The sequence below is a fragment of the Schistocerca gregaria genome, chromosome 6, assembly GCF_023897955.1.
Source record: "Schistocerca gregaria isolate iqSchGreg1 chromosome 6, iqSchGreg1.2, whole genome shotgun sequence".
NCBI lineage: Eukaryota > Metazoa > Arthropoda > Insecta > Orthoptera > Acrididae > Schistocerca > Schistocerca gregaria.
In genome coordinates this window covers 581,305,315-581,329,408 of record NC_064925.1, presented here as the reverse complement: position 1 = coordinate 581,329,408, position 24,094 = coordinate 581,305,315, and the positions used below count along the sequence as shown (strand labels likewise).

General features: G+C 41.7%; 1 non-coding gene across 1 annotated transcript; it reads left to right on the top strand.

The window, feature by feature from the left end:
* Positions 1-853: 853 nt before the first annotated feature.
* Positions 854-928, top strand: Trnat-ugu (transfer RNA threonine (anticodon UGU)). The gene has a single exon. It is a non-coding gene; the product is annotated as a tRNA-Thr (tRNA).
* Positions 929-24,094: the final 23,166 nt, after the last annotated feature.

Sequence of the window (24,094 nt, the reverse complement as noted above, 5' to 3'; positions counted from 1 at the left end):
GAGTATATAATCCCTGTGACATTTGATCAACGGTGTTCCATAAGGACAGGTTCTCATTCAAAACGTTCGAAAATTCAATTTCTTTGTAGTTGCATTTTTTAAAGGTGTACTTGTCTAGACTCTTGGAACAGAAAGTTTTTTTTTTTTTAATCCGTGCTTTACAAAAGTTTCTACAGTCCATTGTTTGAAGCAGTGTCACGGCTGCCATGAGCCGCGCGGGGTACCCGCCATGTGTCCAACGCCTTGTCACGGTTCGCGCGGCTCCCCCTGTTGGAGGTTCGAGTCCTCCCTCGGGCATGGTTGTGTGTGTGTGTTGTCCTTAGCATAAGTTACTGTAAGTAGTGTGTAAACATAGGGACTGATGGTTCAAATGGCTCTGAGCACTTTGGGACTTAACATCTGAGGTCATCAGTTTCCTAGAACTTAGAACGACTTAAACCTAACTAAATTAAGGACATCACACACACCCATGCTCGAGGCAGGATTTGAACCTGCGACCGTAGCGGTCGCGTGGCTCCCGACTGAAGCGCCTACAACCGCTCGGCCACATCGGCCGGTCTATCATGTATTCTAGAAGAGTTGCAAGGTCGTCAGTGGCGCCTGTTCTTTCGAGAGCAGTTACTATCTTCATATCTATGGTTAAACGTTACCCAGCCATTGACCTTCGTCTGTGCGAATGCGCACAGGTTGCCGGAACTCTTACGGGAATCGTCACCTTAGTGTGAGCCAGTAATGAGTGGATGGACAAATACCTATTAAGTACATTACGTATGCGGATTGTGGACGGTTGGGGATGTGAGTCTCACGGGAAGCGTGCGAGGGATAAATTCCTGCAGTCGTGCTGTTCATGTGTGCCCTCGATGGCTCAGATGGATTGAGCGTCTGCCTTGTAAGCAGGAGATTCTGGGTTCGAGTCCCAGTAGGGGCACACTTTTCAGCTGTCCCCATCGAAGTATATCAACAACACCTGTCGGCAGCTGAGGGTTTCAATTAATTATCAGTTGTGAAGGTGATTCGATGAACCCTTTGCCAGGCACTTAAATGTGTTTTTCAGGGTATCCATATAGATGTAGATGATAACTCGTCCTGTGTCGCACGTGCTCAAAATGATTCATACTGCAGAATGCATGCAAACATACTCACCGAAAATACGGACGAATATCAAGTGCAGGCTGCCGAGTGCTGCATATCCAGCTTTGACAGATCGGCTTTTCCTGCCAAGAAGAACAGGAAGTTGCTGTCTAGGAACAATCAGAGGTAGAGGAAGGGTTGATAAATACTCCTTGACTTGCAGACTAAACGTAAATAACGAAAATACATTTTTGGTAAAAATTGGTCAAAACATAATCGGTTGCCCTCCGTATTGGATTAGCTGTTTTGAATATTGAAAATCTGACTTCAGATTCGTTTTCAGTGACATTAAAAATATATATGTAACACTCAGTTCATGCAAATCGAAGTAATAATATAACTAAATGTTTTCCCTAAACTTTGAACACATTTTTTTCGGGTAACTATTTTCTCAGAACGGCATGCAGCATAAATTAAAAGTGGTTCGTTCTCTTAACATCTACCTCTGACCCCTAAAAGTAAACACTTTTCTTAGGAACTTATAGCTATAATATGACATTTGTTAATATTAACTAATTTTTGTGTAGGCATAAGGAGTGAAACAAACCCTCAAAAATCGAACTCAAAGTTCGAATTAGCACTGTATCGTTACATTTAAGGTTGTTTCATTGCGGTTAGGTATACGCTCCCATAAATTTTATGTTTTATCGACTGATGTTATCCATTTTCAATTTCAGAGGAATAATGTAGTATCAACTGATGTTACCCATTTTTGAATTCAGGTAACATATGAGGTGCCACACTGCACGCGCTCTGCGTACTCCAGTCTCGCAGGCCCTTGATCAAATCATAATTACGGGCGCCATTTTTTATTGAAAATCTAAAATTAAGCTCATAGTATTATCACTCGTAATTCCCAAACAGATCTTTCGAATGTATTTTCATTGTCTCAAAAAGAATTTCAAATGTACCCTTTTTTGCTCATTTGTATGAGAACCTGGCCGTAACGCCGGAATATAGTCACGAGTTTTTTTTTTCAGAGACGCTGTACGTTCGCGAGAAGACTTTCGTTCTGCGCGTGTCGAAGGACATTCCTCAGATATTACTGTGTGTGTGCTACTCAGTCGTGCCATTTAAGTGTACATCTTTGCATAGTTTTCCTTTCACGATGTAAACAGTGTTCCGCTCAGTTGCTAACTGGCCAGTGAGTGGTTCCGAAGGTGTCGGATGTGCGGTGCGTTCGGTCTGCTAGGACAACAGCAGACTAGCGTGGTGCGATGGCAGAAGCAGACACTGAGGGAGCTAGCTGCTGGGACGCCAGCGAACAATTTATGCCAAGTAAGACGAAGAGGACTATTCTAAAATTACGAGCCGTCTCAAAAGTGTTTACCATTGGTAAATCTTGCTGTTGAGTCTGACAAAACTGGCAGTTTTGCCTAGAGATACATTAGAGAGAGCTACAGGAAATACCCCCACCCCCCTCAATGAATTTTTGGTTGTGATGACAGGCCGATTGGTAGTGTAGCCCGAGATCTAAGTTAGGTTGGAAGGTGGTAATTTGACTGAGAGTTGTTTACGCCAACGATTATGAATGCCGACTAAACGTTGTGCGAGCAGATTGCCCTGTAGCGTAGCCTAGCGTTTCCGTCCGCGCCACATTTAACACACTTTCTCTAACTGTGTACAAAAGTCTCACAACAGCCACGATAACTACGTTTCTGGTGGGGGGAGGGTAGAGTCCACTATGTAACTTTCACTGCAAATTTTAGTAACCGCATAAACTAACCGAAATAGAAGCGTAATTTTAACTATATTTCCTTTTGTGGGAAAATAATGGTTCTCCTCTTTCGGCAGCAACTGTAATATGTAGGCGACTTATTAGTTTTTTTTAACTGTGAATCATGATCTCAATAGACGCAGTGCTTTTTTTACGTTACTTGATTTGTGGTCTATAGTAAACAATGCAACGAATTGGTAAATTCTTTGAAGTTTGACGTGTCTTACATAGACGACGTCTGCAATGTTCGTAAGGCCAAGTTTGCATATATTCGGTGTCTGTTTTTTCGCCATGTACTGTATAATTAAAGGGAGGAGGATTATGTTCAAGGAGCAGTGCATTAGCAGTCTATGGAGAAATTGAGATTTTGGATCTAAAGAACGGCATGCTCGGGCAGTTCGTGCTATTCTGTTGACCACTGTGTAATTCGGACACAGTGATCATTGCCTCTCCCTCGTAACCAGGGGACTCGGGTGCTAATCCTGGTCTGGCACAAATTTTCAACAGTGCCCATTGACTAAAGTCTGTGCCCATTGTCAGCTAATGTCATTGTTTCGGTGTTAAATTGTATTTTGTTCACGATACGTAGTTTGGCTTTTTCATGGATAACAGCTTTGAAAAGCGTACAGATTATATTGATATTTGCTCGTCGTTAGTCCAAGGCAACTATAGCGATTTATAAACACAGTTGTAGTTCGTATTAAGCCTACATACGTAATTGTGTCCTGTGTTTCTTTACCAAGAACTACTTCCTAAGTAATTCCCCTGTAGTGGTATTTTGTTTTAGTATTTTGTTTAAATATTTATAGACTGCAGGCTTGGATGAAATATGAAACACATGTCCGAAGTTCCTGTTGATACTGCAGATACTGTTTCATCCGTACTAGGGGCCAAAACATTTCATCTAATACAGAAGGACACAATTTGTCTCGAGATTTAGCAATTTTTCGTAATAGAGGCCTTGCTTCGATATATTTTTCTCTAATTCTTGTTTGGATTTAATCTTAAAACACACTAACTCTTCCACCACTTATTCGATATGTGGTTTTATCCATTTCGTAGCCTAGAGTTCCTAAACGGTCGATAATATTAATGATTTCCTTTCTCAATTATATTTTCTGTAAATCTCCTGTTTATGGTTATTGCTAACATGTTTCACGTTCTCACTTTTATTATTTTTATTTTTCTAGTTTTGTGCCTTGTAGCCAAATTTTCTTTGAATCTGGTTTCTAATTCTGAAATAGTAACAGTTGAAGGTCAAGAGAAGATTGCGGTCTATTTGAGGAGAGTGGCTTGGAGATTTTTTATAACAGACGTATACAGGTCATGGGGATCCTTACCTATATACATTTACTTCGAGTGTGATGTAGCCCATTCTCTTGTCATGATCTCGGCTGTATCGTAGCACATTGTCTCGGTTAGGTTGGAGATTTCTGTTGAGAGTTGCCGAAGTCAACGAAAGTGATTACAAAGTAAAGACTGTGCTAACAGAACGATCTGTAGCGTAGTCCAACACGTTCTTTCTGTCCTTTTAAAGCCTCTTTTAATTAAAAATAACTAAAGCTGCAAGATACAATCACAAAAACTGTATTACGTAATAGAGTAATCCCAGACTATTGTTGTGTAAGTTGTGTGCGTACACTATTTTTTTTGTCAGTGAATATACATTTTTTTACTCATTTGTTGGGTTTCAATTTTCCCCGTTTTCTGGCAAAAAACCTTTTCCTGTGAAGGGCCCATTAGCTTGTCGGTTATATTTGTGACTTTCTCGACGGTCAGTAATTTCCTGATAGTCCATCCACCGGCGTCATTGTTAACATCGGATATAGATTTTAGTATTAGGAAGGCTAATATGAAGCTAATGCATAAGTAGGTCTAATAATTAATAAAAATAGGAATGCGGGTAAGCTACTACAAACAGCATAGTGAACGCATTGTTGTGGCCAAGATAGCCACGAATCCCACGCCTATTAAAGTCGTAAAAGTAGTCCGCAGATGATGAAGAAATTGATGAAATGTGTGATGAGATAAAAGAAATCATTCGGATAGTGATGGGAGATGAAAATTTAATATTAATGGGTGACTGGAATTCGACAGTAGGAAATGGAAGAAAAGGAAACGTAGTAGGTGAATATGGAATGGGGGTAAAAAATGAAAGAGGAAGCCGCCTGGTAGGTTTTTGCCCAGAGCATAACTTAATCATAGCTAACACTTGGTTCAAAAATCATGAAAGAAGGTTGTTTATGTGGAAGAGGCCTGGAGATACTGCAATATTTCATATATATTATATAATGGTAAGACAGAGATTTAGGAACCAGATTTTAAATTGTAAGACATTTCCAGGGGCAAATGTGGACTCTGATCACAATATATTGATTATGAACTGTAGATTAAACTGAAGAAACTGGAAAAAGGTGGGAATTTCAGGAGATGGGACCTGAAAGAACTGACAGAATCAGAAGTTGTAGAGTGTTTCAGGAAGATCATTAGGGAACGATCTACGGGAATGGGGGAAAGTAATACAGTGTGATGAGGGATCTGAGTGGTGTACTGTCAAGGGGGAGGGGTTTCCTCAGGGATCAGTGTTGGGGCCGCTCCAGTTCCTTATTTATATAAATGATATGCCCTCAAGTATTACGGGTAACTCTAAAATATTTCTGTTTGCTGATGACACTAGCTTGGTAGTAAAGGATGTTGGGTGCAACATTGACTCCGTTTCAAGTAGTGCAGTACATGACCTCAGTCCATGGCTTGTAGAAAATAAACTAACGTTAAATCACAGTAAGCTTCAGTTTTTACATTTTCTAACACACAATTCAACAAAACCTGACGTTTTAATTTCACAGCATGGGCATATGATTGGTGAAACTGAACGGTTCACATTCCTAGGTGTTCAAATAAATAGTAAGATGTCGTGGAAAGCCCACGTTCAGGATCTTGTTCAAAGACTTAATACTGCCATTTTCACTATTGGAATGGTGCCGAAAGTGAGTGATACTTCGACAAGTAAATTAGTCTACTTTGCTTATTTCCATTCACTTATGTCGTATGGTATTATGTTTTTGGGTAACTCTTCCCATTCTAGAAGGATATTTTTGGCTCAGAAACTGGAGGTTCGGGCAAAAAGTGGTGTGAGTTCACGAACCTCTTGTCGACTTCTGTTCAGGGAGTCTGGGTATTTTGACATTGGCCTCTCAATATGTATATTCCTTATTGTCGTTTCTTGTTACCAATATTAGTTTATTTCCAACAATAAGCAGCTTTCACTCGGTTAATACTCGGCAGAAATCAAACCTCCATTTGGATCGGACTTCCTTAACTCATGTGCAAAAATGTGTGCAGTATACTGCTGCATCAATTTTCAATAAGCTGCCACTCGAATTCAAAACTCTTAGCAGTAATCCACGCACTTTCAAATCGAAACTGGAGTGTTTTCTCATGGGTCACTCCTTTTATTCTGTCGAGGAGTTAATTGAAAAATTAAGCTGATTCTCATTGTACTGCTGATAGCGTTTGCTTAAACTTATGGACTGATTTTCTCTCAGGTTCATGAACATGTATTTCTATCTGTTATTACTTTTTTGTTGTAAGTTCATGTGTCGCCCTAACCGCCGGCTGCTTCACGTCTGCTGTGCAGCGAGCTACCTTAATTTAAGTATTAACTCTATTTTTCTTACTTGTCACTTCTTCTTCCGTGTGTTTTTGCTTTTAGGAAGCTTTAATTGTCGAGTGCTAGTAATAGTGTTACATAGATTTCGTGTTTGTTTTGAATACAGTCAGAGAGAGTCCTTGTAGTCAGCCATAGTGCCAGTAGTGCTAGTGTTTGTTTTGAATACAGTCCAGAGACAGGTAGTGCTATTTTCATTGTTTTCCACAAGAAGTGGTTAGCAATCACAGTTTAGTCAGTAATCAATCGCCTTTAGTGAATTAGCAGTCTACTTAAAAGTTGATTAAGTCTCTTCGGTAAATTGATTCCTTAGGATGGATAGGATGTGTGACTGCTGTGTACGGACGCTGGCCACTCTTCGCGAACAGCTGAGCGTGTTGATGGCCGCGGTCAGCCGTCTTCAGGCTGCTGCCTCGGAGTGTAGCGGCAGTGGGGAGTCTGGTGCGTCGCATGGTGCACCCCAGGTATTAGATGCTTCACCCACTGTCCCTGCTGTCGAGAGATCTTCGCGGGTACCGGGCGCGGTTGGGCCACCCTCTCCCCAAGGGGAGTGGCGGGTTCAGTGGCGTTCGCGGCGCACGAGGCGGAGGGTCAATGTGGAGGCTGGCCGTGTGGCATCGCCCGCTCTGCCTGTGAATGGACATGTGGCTGCTCCTTCAGCAAGGTCCGAGCAGGCACACGGGGGGAGGGGTTTATTAGTTATTGGGAGCTCCAACGTTAGGCTAGTGATGGAGCCCCTTAGGGAAATGTCATAGTTCTGGGAGGAGATTTTAATTTTGCTGGATATAGACTGGGAGACTCAAACGTTCATAACGGGTGGCAGGGACAAAGCATCCATTGAAATATTTTTAAGTGCTTTATCTGAAAACTACCTTGAGCAGTTAAACAGAGAACCGACTCGTGGCGATAATATATTAGACCTTCTGGTGACAAACAGACCCGAACGATTTGAATCAGTTAATGCAGAACAGGGAATCAGCGATCATAAAGCGGTTACTGCATCGACGATTTCAGCCGTAAATAGAAATATTAAAAAGGTAATAAGATTTTTCTGTTTAGCAAAAGTGACAAAAAGCAGATTACAGAGTACCTGAGGGCTCAACACAAAAGTTTTGTCTCAAGTACAGATAGTGTTGAGGGTCAGTGGACAAAGTTCAAAACCATCGAACAATATGCGTTAGATGAGTATGTGCCAAGGAAGATCGTAAGAAATGGAAAAGAGCCACCGTGGTACAACAACCGAGTTAGAAAACTGCTGCCGAAGCAAAGGGAACTTCACAGCAAACATAAACATAGCCAAAGCCTTGCTGACAAACAAAAATTACGCGAAGCGAAATGTAGTGTAAGGAGGGCTATGCGAGAGGCTTTCAATGAATTCGAAAGTAAAGTTCTATGTACTGACTTGGCAGAAAATCATAAGAAATTTTGGTCCTATGTCAAAGCGGTAGGTGGATCAAAACAAAATGTCCAGACACTCTGTGACCAAAATGGTACTGAAACAGAGGATGACAGACTAAAGGCCGAAATACTAAATGTCTTCTTCCAAAGCTGTTTCACAGAGGAAGACTGCACTGTGCTTCCTTCTCTTGAAGTCGCACAGTTGACAAAATGGTAGATATCGAAATAGACGACAGAGGGATAGAGAAACAATTAAAATCGCTCAAAAGAGGAAAGGCCTCTGGTCCTGATGGGATACCAGTTTGATTTTACACAGAATACGCGAAGGAACTTGCCCCCTTCTTGCAGCGGTGTACCGTAGGTCTCTAGAAGAGCGAAGCGTTCCAAAGGATTGGAAAAGGGCACAGGTCATCCCCGTTTTCAAGAAGGGACGTCGAACGGATGTGCAGAACTATAGACCTATATCTCTAACGTCGATCAGTTGTAGAATTTTGGAACACGTATTATGTTCGAGTATAATGCCTTTTCTGGAGACTAGAAATCTACTCTGTAGGAATCAGCATGGGTTTCGAAAAAGACGGCCGTGTGAAACCCAGCTCGCGCTATTCGTCCACGAGACTCAGAGGTCCTTAGACACGGGTTCACAAGTAGATGCCGTGTTTCTTGACTTCCGCAAGGCGTTTGACACAGTTCCCCACAGTCGTTTAATGAACAAAGTAAGAGCATACGGACTATCAGATCAGTTGTGTGCTTGGATCGAGGAGTTCCTAGATAACAGAACGCAGCATGTCATTCTCAATGGAGAGAAGTCTTCCGAAGTAAGAGTGATTTCAGGTGTGCCGCAGGGGAGTGTCATAGGACCGTTGCTATTCACAATATTCATAAATGACCTGGTGGATGACATCGGAAAGTCCCTGAGGCTTTTTGCAGATGATGCTGTGGTGTATCGAGAGGTTGCAACTATGGAAAATTGTACTGATATGCAGGAGGATCTGCAGCGAACTGACGCATGGTGCACGGAATGGCAATTGAATCTCAATGTAGACAAGTGTAATGTGATGCGAATGTATAGAATGATAGGTCCCTTATCATTTAGCTACAAAATAGCTGGTCAGCAACTGGAAGCAGTTAATTCCATAAATTATCTGGGAGTACGCATTAGGAGTGATTTAAAATGGAATGTTCATATAAAGTTGATCGTCGGTAAAGCAGATGCCAGACTGAGATTCATTGGAAGAATCCTAAGGAAATGCAATCCGACAACAAAGGAAGTAGGTTACAGTGCGCTTGTTCGCCCACTGCTTGAATACTGCTCAGCAGTGTGGGATCCACACCAGATAGGTTTGATAGAAGAGATAGAGAAGATCCAACGGAGAGCAGCGCGCTTCGTTGCAGGATCTTTTAGTAATCGCGAAAGCGTTACGGAGATGATAGATAACCTACAGTGGAAGACTCTGCAGGAGAGACGCTCCGTAGCTTTGCATGGGCTTTTGTTGAAGTTTCGAGAACATACCTTCACCGAAGAGTCAAACAGTGTATTGCTCCCTCCTACTTATATTTCGCGAAGAGACCACGAGGATAAAATCAGAGAGATTAGAGCCCACACAGAAGCATACCGAGAATCCTTCTTTCCACGTACAATACGAGACTGGAATAGAAGGGAGAACGGATAGAGGTACTCAGGGTACCCTCCGCCACACACCGTTAGGCGGCTTGCGGAGTACGGATGTAGATGTAGATACTGACACGTTCCATGACCTTTAAGATTTGCTCCTCAATTTGGGCCTACGGAACTTGACATGCGCAGAGAAAGAGGGTAACAGAAGATATATTAAATTTAATTTATGAAAGGAGAAAATACAAAAATGCAGTAAATTAAGCCGGCAAAAAGAAATAGTAATGTCTCAAAATGAGATCGACAGGAAGTGCAAAATGGCTAAGCAGGGATATCTAGAGGACAAACGTAAGGATGTAGAGGCGCATATCACTAGGGGTAAGATAGATACTGCCTACAGGAAAATTAAAGAGACCTTTAGAGAAACGAGATTCACTTGTATGCATATCTAGAGCTCAGATGGAAACCCTGTTATCAGCAAAGAAGGGAATGCAGAAAGGTGGAAGTTGTATATAGAGGATCTATACAAGGGCAGTGTACTTCAGGACAATATAATGGAAATGGAAGAGGATGTAGATGAAGATGAAATGGGAGATGACATACTGCGTGAAGAGTTTGACAGAGCACTGAAAGACCTTAATCGAAACAAGATCCCGGGAGTAGGCAACATTCCATTAGAACTACTGACAGCCTTGGGAGACCCAACTCTGACAGAACGTTACCGTCTGATGAGCAAGATGCATGAGACAGCCGAAATACCGTCAGACTTCAAGAAGAATGAAATAATTCCAATTTCAAAGAAAGCAGGTGTTGACAGATGTGAAAATTAGCGAACTATCAGTTTAATAAGTCACAGCTGCAAAATACTAACGCAAATTCTTTACAGACGAATGGAAAAAATGGTAGAAGCCGACCTCAGGGAAGACCAGTTAGGATTCCGTAGAAATACTGGATCATGTGAGGCAATACTGACCCCACGACTTACCTTATTAAGTAGATTAAGGAAAGGCAAACCTACGTTTCTAACATTTGTAGACTTAGGGAAATCTTTTGACAATGTTGACTGGAATACTCTCTTTCAAATTCTGAAGGTGGCAGGGGTAAAATACAGGGAGCGAATTCAATTTACAATTTGTACAGAAAGCAGGTGGCAGTTATAAGAGTCAAGGGATATGAAATTGAAGCAGTGGTTGGGAAGGGAATGAGACAGGGTTGTAGACTATCCCCAATGTTATTCAATCTGTTTATTGAGCAAGCAGTAAAGGAAACAAAAGAAAAATTCTGAGTAGAAATTAAAATCCATGGATAAGAAACTAAAACCTTGAGGTTTGCCGATGACTTTGTAATTCAGAGACAGCAAAGAACCTAGAAGAGTAGCTGAACAGAATGAAGTGTCCTGAAGGGATGATATAAGATCAGCATCAATAAAAGCAAAACGAGGATAATGGAATGTAGTCGAATTAAGGTGGGTGATGCTGAGGGAATTAGATTAGGAAATGAGACATTTAAAGTAGTAAAGGAGTTTTGCTATTTAGGGAGCAAAATAACTGATGACGGTCGAAGTAGAGAGGATATAAAATGTAGACTGTCAATGGTAAGAAAAGTGTTTCTAAAGAAGAAAAATTTGCTAACATCGAGTATAGCTTTAGGTATCAGGAAGTCTTTTCTCCGAGTATTTGTATGCAGTGTAGCCACGTATGGAGGTGAATAATGGACAATAAATAGTTTGAACATGAAGAGAATAGAAGCTTTCGAAATGTGGTGCTACAGAAGAATGCTGAAGATTAGATGGGTAGATCACATAACTAATGTGGAGGTATTGAATAGGATACGGGAGAAGAGAACTTTGTGGCACAACTTGACTAGAAGATGGGGTCGGATGGTAGGACACGTTCTGAGGCATTAAGGGATCACGAATTTAATATTGGAGGGCAGCGTGGAGGGTAAAAATCGAGGAGGGAGTCCAGGAGATGAATACACTAAGCAGATTCACAAGGATGTAGGTTGCAGTGGGTACTGGGAGATGAAGCTTCCAGACGATACAGTAGCATGGAGAGCTGCATCAAACCAGTCTGTGGACTGAAGACAACAACAACAACAACAAGGTATTTGTGTGATGTGTAACCTTCAACAGAATTGGGGCAGACAAGAGGGTTAGATTATATGTACTTTCCATTGAAATTGATCCATAATGGGGAGATACTCAATGGGAAAATAATATGCTAATTTACTATCCACAGACCGCAAATGGACTGATCATGAACGAGGAATGAAAATTTAGTCACACTTCTGATTGTACACGTATTATTTGACCCCCCCCCTCTCTCTCTCTCTCTCTCTCTCTCTCTCTCTCTCTCTCTCTCTCTCTCTCTCTCTCTCTCTCTCTCTCTCTCTCTCTCTAACACACACACACACACACACACACACACACACACACACACTCTCTCTCTCTCAATCGCGCGCGCGCGCTAGTTCTAATAAATAATTCAATTCATTAATGGTGTCGGAAGAGATGGTTAGCAAGAAATCCTTTAGGCTCCTCGTAAACTGAAATCTGTCAGTAGTAAAGCTTTTTGTGGCTGCCGGCAAGTTATTGAAAACATCGTTCTCCTTAATGATGGAGACTTTCTTGCACCAAAGTAATTAACTTACCAATTTTTGTGGAGATTATTCACTTCTAGTTATGACTTCATGAAATGAGCTGTTGATTTGAAAATATTCATTTGTTTTTAAACACAATATTCACGGGGAGAACGTATCTTCCATCTCCACCATGTTAACTGATCTATTTATATGATCCTTATTCTAAGTTGTGTTATATTAACGGTAAAACACCAAACATTACTTACATGCATTTCCACTGTTTTCCAACAAGCTGACAATTTTTCATGAATAATATATTAATACTGAAATTTTTAGAAAAATTTTGAAAGAGAGGTTTTGCAGGCAAATTTCAAAAATAAAAAGACCATAGTGTTCATTATAATACAACTTCTCCATGGTTTTTAATTCCTACTCCGAAGTTTTCTTTTGTTTTCTAACTGCTTGCTCAGCAAACAGATTGAATAACATCGGAGATAGGCTACAACCCTGTCTCACTCCCTTCCCAACCACTGCTTCCCTTTCATATCCCTCGACTCTTCATGCCCTCGAGTAAGAAAACTGACCGTTAGAATTCCATGGTTCTGGGATAAATGGTTTGAGAGGAAAGGTACATTTAGTTAGAAAAGTTACGGAAAATTTAAAGTTGCATTGCACTTAACGTCGTACATGCACTCATTTAAATTCATAGTTTCTTTCACTTTCCAATAGTATGCATGCTGTACATAAACATAACATTTGTTTCATGATATTTACTTTTTTATTTCTTGCAAGTCTTCTAGAACTTCTCTCGAAAACTTTGTGGGTAGATCTTGGCATTTGTTTTGTTCAGAAACGTTATTACTGTAGCAAACAACTGACTACGAGACAAGAAAAAATGTATTCAATAGGTGAAAGCTCAAAAACTACGGGTAAAATGTCCCTAGGCTTATCATCTCAAAGAAGATATGGCACAGAGAAACAAGTGGGCATGTCTTACATAGCAAGCTGCCATTTAAACCGACATTTTAGTACCTTCAAATAAGGATTTGGAATAAAATACTTTCATATTCGCACTAAGTGTAAATCAAACTGGTACAGTCACCAATAAACAAAATTATTTTCATTGTTTTCTGGGTTCCTTTTGCCTTTCGGAATAAATATATTGCGAATCAGCAGTTAACATGCCTGGTTCCCCAAACAGGAGACGACTAGAAACTTCCGAAATGTGGTGGTGTAGAAGAATGCTAAAAAAGTTTTGATCGAATAGCTGATGGGGAGATACGAAATCAGATTAGGGAGCAGAGAAATTAATGGCACAAATTGACAAAAAGAAGCGATCGTGGGTAAATGTCATATTTCGATTCCACCCATCCGCTGTGACCCACGACGTTCTGCATTACTTTGATTAGTTGCATTTCGAAGGATACCAGTGGCCTTATTAAATGTTAACTGGGATTGCCTTCGTTTCTAGAGCAATTTATAACGTTCGTTAACTATGATTTTCTTCGGAATATATCGTGATGAACTCTGGGAGGAACCACAGAACACAGCTTAAATTGTCGTTGAAGAAACGAGTAGTGATTGTATTTTTATCTTTCTTATCCGACACGTTGGGGAATCCAAGGTATAATGGGGTACACAGTTGAAAACTTTGATTAAATGTACAAAATTGATAAATAAGAGAGTTACAAATTTTTATATGAACACATTATGATGTATTAATCACAAAAATATAAGAACATTGCCATAAAATAAAACAACAATATTTTCTCACTCAAAAACAGAAATTTATATCATTTGCACGCGGCAGAATGGGGTGGTAAATACAAGTGATTACAAAAACGTATAAAATTATCGGAAATGCAGAAAATATTGGCTTGCTCGGTATTTTTTTTAGTTTAAAGTGAGTATTAATGTCAAACTACAGTTTTCATGTATCGTATCCTTTTCTTGAGGCTGTTTACAAAATTCACACACGGGGAGACACTCACCATCTTCGCTATCTATTCCTGCACAAGAATCGTGTGTCCATTTTTTGCACGTGGAACAAGCGAACCAACCTCCAACTGATTTTGAATATAACCCACCACAAAATACACACTGACAGTCAGAACTTACCTCATAATCACTCTCGTTAGTATAGTATTCTTACTCCTTTCTTCCATTTATCTTCAGGCTCTTTCTCTCGTTTTTGAGTTCTTAATTTTATTCTCTTTCGCAAAAAGTTTTCTGTTTGCTCTTTCTTCTTTGTCAAAGTTCTTTTTTCTATTTCTCCCATTAATGACTTTTAACTCTTTTTTGTACGGCGAATCAGTTAAAACAACGTTGTTCCCCCTTTTCAGTCTCGCTCTTTTCTTGCTTTCGTTAACTTTTGACAAGAAAATCAGAATCTCAGGTGAAATATGAAATGAGGAGGTCGTGTTGTCAGTTGTCATCCAAGAGCACCCAAGATTAGAACAATTAGCCCCAATAACTATGTTATTCTTAGGCGGCAGTTCATTGTAACAATTCGCTGAAACCTCGTCCCCTTGTTTATCCAGCCCGTTTGAGTCGTCTTTTTCAGCTGGTGTGCTAGTTGGAGGCAATTCGAATTGTTCAGATATAATAACCCCTTCATCTGACAGCCTATCACGTCCGCTGTCAGTTGTGTGTGCCGATAGGAAGTGTGCGTCTTGAATATGGATGGGTCCGTGGGCCATATTGCAGTAGCTTCGAAACCTTTAATAGCGGTTTTCATTGTTGCGCTTTAGACGAAAGCTGAACCAAAAAGCGTTGAAATTTCAAAGATAGTTACGACTTTCCCTGCGTGGCTTCGCAGCCATTTTCGAAGCTGATCACTATAACGAGGATTTATAAAACAAACATCAAGCGGCTGAAGTCTGTGAGAGCAATGTGGTGGTGAAGAAACGCCACTCTCCCTCGCGTAGTCCATAACGTCATTGTTCGTGGTATGAGCTGAGTGGCCATCTGATATAAGGAGAACTGGGACGTGCTTTGATGTCTTAGAAAATACCACTAATTGTGGAAACCATACAAAGAATGACTCTGTGGCCATCCATGCGGTGCTGTGGACCTCAGCGCAACCTCCTGCTGTCAGTCCTAACTCAAATTCTTTCTGCTTCTTCTTTAGTGGAAGAATAATCGTAGGAGGAATGTCAGCTCCGCTTGCTGACGTACTAATGAGGATGGTTGCAGTTTCGCCCCTTTCTGCAGAGGTTAACGATCGCACTGGACGGTTCCCTTTGCAAGCTGCGATGTTCGATTGGTTTTTAGCATTAACCGAGACGCCTGTTTCATCACAATTAGTTATTTGAGAAGTCATTAGTTTGTGATTGTCAGTTACATTTGTTAGCAACGAAAAAATCCTATCGACAGCTACTTTATTAAAATCAATGATTCTTGTACCAGATAATGCTTCGGGCTTGCGAACAAACCCGCATTTGCTTCTTCATTGTTTCGTGATGTAATCAAGATTTCGATTTGTTTTGCTCGAAATTTTCGAAAAGGTATCTGTAAAAACGTGCAAAAATTGAAATGGCAAAACTGTGCACCTGCCGAAATACGAGTGCGTATACTCATTTGAAAACATTTTCCTACACCGCTTCTGATACGCTAGAGGTTACCGCACAGTAAACAACAATTGTAGTTGACCGTTTGCCTGCATCGTATAAAGTACGGCCAATAAAATATTTTTGTAGGGGGGACACATCATCTCATCCTAAATGGAGAGTTCATCTATACGTGTAAAAGTAACCACTTGTGCCAGAGGGAAGTGTGTTGGGAGCCTTATTGTTCCTGTTGTATATTAACATTACAGATAATATAAGTAAGCTCACATATTTCGAAAATGATGCCGATATCGACATTGAGGTAACAAAGGTCGTGTGAAGCGATATGCACATACAGGGGATAGTAAAAATGTGACCACCTATACTTGCATCTACATGGATACTCTGCAAGTCACATTTAAGTGCATGGCAGATTGTTCATCGAACCACCTTCACAAGTCTCTATTATTCCAATCTCGCATAGCACCCGGAAAGAATGATCACCTGTGTCTTTCCATACGAGCTCTGACTTCCCTTATTTTATCGTTGTGGTCGTTTCTCCCTACGTAGGTCGGTGTCAACAAAATATTTTCGCATTCGGAGGAAAAAGTTGGTGATTGGAATTTCGTGAGAAGATACTGTCGCAACGAAAAACGCTTTTCTTTTAATGATGTCCAGCCCAAATCCAGTATCATTTGTGTGACACACTCTCTCATATTTCGCGATAATAGAAAACGTGCTGCCTTTCTTTGGACTTTTTCGATCTACTCCGTAAGTCCTATCTTGTAAGGATCCCACATCTTCCAGCAGTATTCTAAAAGAGGACGGAGAAGCGTAGTGTAGGCAGTCTCCTTTGTAGGTCTGTTACGTTTTATAAGTGTCGTGCCAATAAAACGCAGTCTTTGGTTAGCCTTAACCGCAACATTTTCTATGTGTTCTTTCCAATTTAAGTTGTTCGTTATTGTATAATAATAATGGCGTGTGACGAGGGCCTCCCATCGGGTAGCCCGTTCGCCTGGTGCAAGTCTTTCGATTTGACGCCACTTCGGCGACTTGCGCGTCGATGGGGATGAAATGATGATTAGTACAACACAACACCCAGTCCCTGAGCGGAGAAAATCTCCGACCCAGCCGGGAATCTAACCCGGTCTTTTAGGATTGACAGTCTGTCGTGCTGACCACTCAGCTACCGCGGGCGGACGTTAGTTATTGTAACACCTAGTTATTTAGTTGACTTTACGGCTTTTAGATTAGACTGCAACTTCTCTGATAGTGATTCGTCCATTCTGCTTCACCAGCAATATTGCGGGATCAGTAACGACCTGATTTGCGGATACTGCGGGCGTACCTTAACTGGCTTCTGTCTTCATTGATTAGCGGCTACCTTCGAAATGGTTGTACCACTCCTTTAGCCCTGCAGTACCCATTACTTTGTCCACAAACACACGATGGTTTCAACTTGAGAATCGCCAAGCTTGGAGCCAAATGTGATGTAAAGACGTCATTTTGCTCAGAATACTAAATCCAACGTGTACCACTTGCAAGCGTTCCAAAGTAGTGGAGAAAATCAGGTATGTGTGCTAAATATGCCTGAAAACATGAGCGCATGCGCGCCCTGATACCATTGTTGATTTCAACAATTAAAAAAGGTCGGATATTTTTTGAACAGCTCATGTATATAAGCCATCGCCAGTGATGTCGAAAGAGCAAGATACCCCTAACTACGCCAGTTGTATAGGTAGTTCGAATGGAGCGGTCTATTGTCTGACGTATCTCCATAACAGCTCCGAACCGAATACCCCAAAGTTCGACAAATGGTTCAAATGACTCTTAGCACTATGGGTCTTAACATCTATCGTCATCAGTCCCCTAGAACTTATAACTACTTAAACCTAACTAACCTAAGGACATCACACAACATCCAGCCATCACGAGGCAGACAAAATCCCTGATCCCGCCGTGAATCGAACCCCGGAACCCAGACGCGGAAAGCGAGAACGCTACCTTCACGTCAGGAATCAAGCTGAGCTCAGAAGGGCGCAAGTCCGGGGTTGTCTCTGGCTGATACTGATCTTCGGCCTGACGTGGCTGCTTGTCCTGTTCCAGGGGTTGCCCCTCAGTCTGCAAGATCCGAGCAGTCGCAGAGGGTGGTCTTACTGGTAGTTGGGAGCTCCAACGTCAGGCGCGTAATGGGGCCCCTTAAGGATATGGCAGCAAGAGAGGCGAAGAAAACCAATGTGCAATCCGTGTGCATACCGTTGTGGGTCATTCCAGATGTGGAAAGGGTCCTTCCGGATGCCATGAAGGGTACAGGTTGCACCCATTTGCAGGTGGTCGCTCATGTCGGCACCAATGATGTGTGTCGCTATGGATCGGAGGAAACCCTCCCTGGCTATCTGATTTGGTGAAGACTGCCAGTCTCGCTAGCCGGATGAAAGCAGAGCTCACCATCTGCAGCATCGTCGATAGGACTGACTGCTGACCTTTGGTAAAGAGCTGAGTAAAGGGTCTGAATCAGAGGCTGAGATTGTTCTGCGACCGTGTGGGCTGCAGATTCCTCGACTTGAGCCATAGGGTGGTGGGGTTTCGGGTTCCGCTGGACAGGTCAGGAGTCAACTACACGCAACAAGCGGCTACACGGGTAGCAGGGGTTGTGTGGCGTGGGCTGGGCGGTTTTTTAGGTTAGATGGCATTGGGCAAGTACAAAAAGGGCGGCAGCCTCAACGAGTTCGGGGCAAAGCAGGACATGAGGGGACCAAGCAGCAATCGGTATTGTAATGGTAAACTGTCGAAGCTGCGTTGGTAAAGTACCGGAACTTCAAGCGCTGATAGAAAGTACCGAAGCTGAAATCGTTATAGGTACAGAAAGCTGGCTGAAACCAGAGAGAAATTCTGCCGAAATTTTTACAAAGGTACAGACAGGTAGAAAGGATAGATTGCATGCAACCGGTGGTGGAGAGTTAGTCGCTGTTAGTAGAAGTTTATCCTGTAGTGAATTAGAAGTGGATAGTTCCTGTGAATTATTATGGGTGGAGGTTACACGCAACAGCCGAGCTAGGTTAATAATTGGCTCCTTTTACCGACCTCCCGATCCAGCAGCATTAGTGGCAGAACAACTGAGAGAAAATTTGGAATACATTTCACATCAATTTTCTCAGCAAGTTATAGTCTTAGGTAGAGATTTCAATTTACCAGATATAGACTGGGACACTCAGATGTTTAGGATGGGTCGTAGGGACAGAGCATCGAGTGACATTATACTGAGTGCGCTATCCGAAAATTACCTCGAGCAATTAAACAGAGAACCGACTCGTGGAGATAACATCTTGGACCTACTGATAACAAACAGACCCGAACTTTTCGACTCTGTATGTGCAGAACAGGGAATCAGTGATCATAAGGCTGTTGCAACATCCCTGAATATGGAAGTTAATAGGAATATAAAAAGAGGGAGGAAGGTTTACGTGTTTAGCAAGAGTAATAGAAGGCAGATTTCAGTCTACCTAACAGATCAAAAAGAAAATTTCTGTTCTGACACTGACAATGTTGCGTATTTATGGAAAAAGTTCAAGGCAATCGTAAAATGCATTTTAGACAGGTACGTGTAGAGTAAAACTGTGAGGGACGGGATAAACCCACCGTGGTTCAACAACAAAGTTAGGAAACTACTGCGAAAGCAAAGACAGCTCCACTCCAAGTATAAACGCAGCCAAAACCTCTCAGACAAACAGAAGCTAAACGATGTCAAAGTTAGCGTAAGGAGGGCTATGCGTGAAGCGTTCAGTGAATTCGAAAGTAAAATTCTATGTACCGACTTGACAGAATATCCTAGAAAGTTCTGGTCTCACGTTAAATCAGTAAGTGGTTGGAAACAGCATGTCCAGTCACTCCGGGGTGATGATGGCATTGAAACAGAGGATGACAGGCGTAAAGCTGAAATACTAAACACCTTTTTCCAAAGATGTTTCATAGAGGAAGACCGCACTGCAGTTCCTTCTCTAAATCCTAGCACAAACGAGAAAATGGCTGACATCGAAATAAGTGTCCAAGGAGTAGAAAAGCAACTGGAATCACTCAACAGAGGAAAGTCCACTGGACCTGACGGGGTACCAATTCGATTCTACACAGTACGAGAAAGAACTTGCCCTCCCTTCTAACAGCCGTGTACCGCCAGTCTCTAGGGGAACGGAAGGCTCCAAATGATTGGAAAAGAGCACAGGTAGTCCGAGTCTTCAAGAAGGGTCGTAGAGCAGATGCGCAAAACTATAGACCTATATCTCTGACGTCGATCTGTTGTAGAATTTTAGAACATGTTTTTTGCTCGAGTATCATGTAGTTTTTGGAAACCCAGAATCTACTCTGTAGGAATCAACACGGATTCCGGAAACATCCATCGTGTGAGACCCAACTCACTTTATTTGTTCATGAGACCCAGAAAATATTAGATACAGGCTCCCAGGTAGATGCTATTTTTCTCGACTTCCGGAAGGCGTTAGATTCAGTTCCGCACTGTCGCCTGATAAGTAAAGTAAGAGCCCACGGAATATCAGACCAGCTCTGTGGCTGGATTGAAGAGTTTTAACAAACAGAACACAGCATGTTGTTATCACTGGAGAGACGTCTACAGACGTTAAAATAATCTCTGGCGTGCCACAGGGGAGTGTTATGGGACCATTACTTTTCACAATATATATAAATGAGGTAGTAGATAGTGTCGGAAGTTCCATGCGGTTTTTCGCGGATGATTCTGTAGCATACACAGAAGTTGCAGCATTAGAAAATTGTAGCGAAATGCCGGAAGATCTGCAGCGGATAGGCCCTTGGTGCAGGGAGTGGCAACTGACCCTTAACATATACAAATGTAATGTATTGCGAATACATAGAAAGAAGGATCCTTTATTGTATGATTATATGATAGCGGATCAAACACTGGTATCAGTTACTTCTGTAAAATATCTCGGAGTATGCGTGCGGAACTTTTTGAAGTGGAATGATCATATAAAATTAACTGTTGGTAAGGCGCGTACCAGGTTGAGATCCATTGCGAGAGTCCTTAGAAACTGTAGTTCATCAACAAAGGAGGTGGCTTACAAAACACTCGTTGGACCTATACTTGAGTATTGCTCATCGGTGTGGGATCCGTACCAGATCGGGTTTGCGGAGGAGATAGAGAAGATTCAAAGAAGAGCGGCGCGTTTCGTCACAGGGTTATTTGGTAACCGTGATAGCGTTACGGAGATGTTTGACAAACTCAAGTGCCAGACTCTGCAAGAGAGCCGCTCTTCATCGCGGTGTAGCTTGCTCGCCAGATTTCGAGAGGGTGCGTTTCTGGATGAGGTATCGAATATATTGCTTCCCCCTACTTATACCTCCCGAGGAGATTACGAATGTAAAATTAGAGAGATTAGAGAGAGCACAGGGGCTTTCAGACAGTCTTTCCTCCCGCGAACCATACGCGACTGGAACAGGAAAGGGAGGTAATGACAGTGGCACGTAAAGTGCCCTCCGCCACACACCGTTGGGTGGCTTGCGGAGTATAAATGTAGATGTAGATGAGTGTGGTGCGTGATGCGGCGCTCCCCATCCCCATATACCGATCAAATCAGTCACGACTTGAACCGAGCGTGCCCGAACATTGTCCTACAAAATGATGTCCGCCTCCTGCAGAAACCGACGCCGCTTCTTTCTCTCAGTTGCTTTTCTGCTTTGAAACACAGTCTGTTTCGTTTTCGAGTCCAAACCGCTTAACAGATATTGTTCAAATTTGGCATGGAGACAGTTCGAACTCTGAGAAAGAACATAGCCCACTTTAAAAAGCAAGAAAAATTTTTTTTTGCATCAGTGAACGTAAACTACATTAAAACTTACTTATTTTGCTTGTATAACTTAAGAATTCTATAATGTATAAGTACTTCAGTAGTCGCCGTGCGGAATAGTCTCTCAAACGAAATTGCTCCCACGTCCGAGGCCTTTCAATATCACGTCTTCCATTCCGTTTGTAGTTCAGAATATTTTGGGGAAGTCTGGGACGTAGCATTCTCACCAGTCTTCACGATATTTTTGAATTTTTTAGTTTCTGTTGAAAATACTTAATTTTTCTCTAGTATCTTCATTCCTAATCATTTCTTGTTGTGCAGCTCTTCGAATTTCTTAGGAACCTCATCTCTGCCGTGTGATTTTTTTTGCTTTTTTTTTAACCATGTTTTCGCTTTCATAGCATAATACAGGAACCGGGACCACGTTATAGAATTTCGGAACAATCTTTTTGTACTTTATTGCCCAATATTCAGATAATAGTGTCACAGACAGCTTAGAATTTGTGTAATTTATTTCAAGTATCAGAGTAAAAATCAGATCTTACAGCGTAGCCTAAGTGAAAGATTAAGAGACCAGTTCTAAAGCAGGATTATCCAAAACTAGTTTTAAAATGACTGAGTATTTTCCTCGGAGTGCACTTATTTTCGTTTTATTACTAGAAATTTTAAAGTTGTATTCATTGCATATTTCGTTCAGGTGGTATATAGATCTTTGGAGGTCATTTTGTGAACGTGAATCATGTCATCTACAAACAGAAGCACAATCAGGTATTTCTCATTCGTTATCCCAATTCTTTTGTCTTGTCGTAGTTCCTGCTTTCATTTATGAAGAACGAAGTCAATGTAAATACTAAAAATGCTGACTTAATCTGCTCATTTAAATGTATACCGAACGAGCTGCCGCAGTGGTTAGTACATGGTATGATGATGATGATGATGATGATGATGTTTGGTTTTTGGGGCGCTTAACTGCACGGTTATCAGCGCCTGTACAAAGCCCCAACCTTTACACAGTCCAGTTTCGCCACCTTCACGAATGATGATGAAATGATGGCATCACAGACACCTACTTCCCGGGCGGAGAACGCAACCCAGCCGTGAATCGAACCCGGAATCCCATCACCAGCAACGCTAGCTTCTACACGACGAGCTGTCAACTAGTACACTAGACTCGCATTCGGGAGGATGACGTTTAAATCCGCATCCGGCCATCCTGATACGTTTTCCGTAACTTTCCTGAATCGCTCCAAGCAGATGCTGGGATGATTCCTTTGAAAGGGAACGGCGGATTTCTTTTACCCTTCCCTGACACATTGCCAACTCCTGCTCCGTCTCTAATGACCTCGACATCGATAGCACATTAAATGCAATCCTCCTTCCGTCCTTCATTTAAAGGCATAGGTTTACGCAATAAGTCGGGCGTTAAAAGTTACAAACTGCGTACTCGTCTAAGGCAGCATAATTTCATGGAGCGCAAATTATCGAGACTATATTCACCGAGCATTTGTGAAAGGCAGCACGTGGCGACTTCCAACAAACTTCACACATAATTTCGAAACTTGGCGAAACTTTTTTTCCCCTCTGACATCCCTGACAGAATGATGAAAGGAAAAAGACTTCTATCACTTCTACATTTTCGCTGTTCGTGCAGTAAAGTGTCAGCATCAGGCTTGATGTTTCACTTCATTACTTCTTTACTACTCACTTTATTCGCAACACATTTGTCAGACAGTATCCACATACGTCGCCAAATGTACCTGAAAATTATAGAATTGTACAACACCTAGTTCAGTACATAAATATTGAGACGTTTTCGAAAAACTAGCTTCTCTTACAACAGAGCGTCTTCAACTGCAAAGGGTTATGTTTCTTCAGGTCAAGTTTTTAACACATTAACTGATACGGAAAGTGAACGAACTTCTGAAGGTGGTTTACATATGGGACTTACCGTTTTGAGACAGCAATTTGGAGAGGAGAAGGGGCGGTGGTTACGCGGTCTATTTGGATCTTCAGTGTTTCCGCAAATGATGCTGTTGCCTGTAATAAAGTTCTGTTTGAAAGAAGCCACGCCCTCATAAGATTTCAGTGTAGTGCAAAGCATGACAACTTAGTTTAAATGTTCCCGAAATGTAAAATTGTTCGGTTCACAAAACGATATAACCTTATCCTACGAGTATAGTGCAGCGAGTCAAATTCGCAATCGCTCAACCCACATGAATACCTGGGTGGAAAAATTTCTAGAGATTTTAAATGGAACCGTCACATCCCCTAAGGATCGCCTAGAGCCTGTGACTAGTGCATTGAATGTAAATACGGAAAACTGCAAAAACTCACTTTTTGAACTATTTGTAATTCCATTAACTAGTTTTGTAACCTTTACAGACTCATCTTCAAATGTGGCACACAGAATTTCCGTCTCTCTGACGTGGAGACAGGGCGACAGTAACATGGTGACATGTGTCGGAAAACCAATTATTCCACTTACTGACTAACGGGCAGTTCATGGTAGACACAGACTATCCCGTGGAAGAGCAAAGTATCGCGAGGAGACCTAATTAGAAAGTTTCTAGAACTGACGTTACATGATGAAAGTAGGAATGGAATATACTTAAACCGCCT